This window comes from Pseudomyrmex gracilis, unplaced genomic scaffold (assembly GCF_002006095.1).
Source record: "Pseudomyrmex gracilis isolate BER0280 unplaced genomic scaffold, ASM200609v1 scaffold_1366, whole genome shotgun sequence".
NCBI lineage: Eukaryota > Metazoa > Arthropoda > Insecta > Hymenoptera > Formicidae > Pseudomyrmex > Pseudomyrmex gracilis.
The window spans coordinates 16,021-17,830 of NW_018021950.1; positions in this window are offsets into that span (position 1 = coordinate 16,021).

Consider the following 1,810-nt stretch of genomic DNA (forward strand, 5'->3'; position numbering starts at 1 on the left):
GAATCGTACGGTGTCGAATAATCTGGTGTCGAATCGTACGGTGTCGAATAATTTGGTGTCGAACAAATCTGTGTCGAATCGAGCGGTGTCGAATCGTACTGTGGTCAATAGAGTATCACCCGCCCTGACTCGCCGACCGCGTGCACCACGTCGTGCTGTGACCCTACGTGCCCGCGCACCGCGTCGCCGACGCCGACCCGCGTAACCGCGTTCCCGTAGCGGGATATCCCCTCGCTATAAATATTCGCGGCTTTCCTTCTTAGTAGGTAAGATTCCGTTCCGTAACCGCGTCGGCAAAGACCGACTTGCGATAGTCCGCGCGCGCCAATCACAGGCTGCGAACCGACAGGCTGTAAGNGCCTTGAGCCCCGCGTCGTTACGACATTGTAAATAATTCAAAGCTTCCAAGAATATAGAATTATTGTGTTTACAGCAGAAACCAAACGTGTCGCAATCTCTTCCTTCCCCTCACCCGAATCCTGGTCTGACCGAGTTGTCCGGCAGGCGGAAGGCCGGGCGAGCCGCGCATAACACGGCGGCTCCGTTACAACCNAAGTTCTTGAAACAAGTATACGGGGCATCTAAGAACATATATCAATTACAAGGAGAGTTAGGTTGCGTTTATGAGAAAACTAACAAAGACGTGGTCACGTATGCCAATAGAGTCAAAATGCTAGAGAAACAAATACTAGAAGCATATCAGGGGTCGAAAAAAGAATCGCGTGACGGAAATATCAAAGCGGAGCTAGAAACAGATATGTGTAAATGCTTTANACGCGGATTAAAACCGGAGATCGAGCAAAGGATTTTTCGTACCTTAGATGTAGACGGGATAGTAGCCGATGCTCTCCGCATAGAAAAAGAGCTCCGTGCCATAAACGAGATACGTCAGGAAAACCGCATAACCCCAAGTGCTAATAGCGCGCAAGCTACAGAACGAAAAACTTGCCAGATTTGTTACAAAGAGGGTCACACAGCTGAAAACTGCCGANAACTTGGGCTGTTTTCAGTGATGTAAGATCTTGCAGGCTAGCACCAAGAGCACCGAGATGGTGGGAGCCACTGGGAGCACGCATACAAGCGAGAACCGCCGTCCGTGTGCGTGACGTCACGCTCCGCTGTTCGGCTTGTGAAAAAGCGAAGACATATTATGTTCTGCTTTGCTTCTACCAAGCCCGCTACGCGAGCAAGACACTGAGGCTAGAAAGCAATGTTTTGTTACGCGCTCGTAGCCTATGACAATATGACAACAAAAAATGCTTTTCCATGACTTAAAATTTTAGAAAAAGTAGATAATATTATTGATGTTAGTAAATCATTTCAAGATGCATTATACTTTTTTAGAAATTATTACATACGAGTTAACTGAAAGAATTCAAAAGTTTTTTGAATATTGAAAGTATTATATAGTGTTCTTTTTTTATATATATTTTTGTTTTGTAAATTAAGACAAAAAAGCAAGAATCTACATTTTTCAGACATATAATCTCAAAAAAAATATTTAGTTTCTATTATACAAAATTCAATTAATATATTATATTTATATGATATNAATTAAATACTTTAAGATTGTGCATCTGTAAAATGTAGATTCTTTTTGTGATTTACAAGTTAAAAAAATATAGAAAAATTAGTAATATTAATAATATAGTTTATATATATACAGGGTGTCCCAGAATTGGTTTAACATCTCTCGTAGGCAGATAGAAGGAATAAAACTGAGGTGAAAAGTCCTATACCATTTTGCTAGATTCGCAATAGTTACTGAGATTTTAATTAACAAAGATCCGCGAATAAGCATGCATCGGGC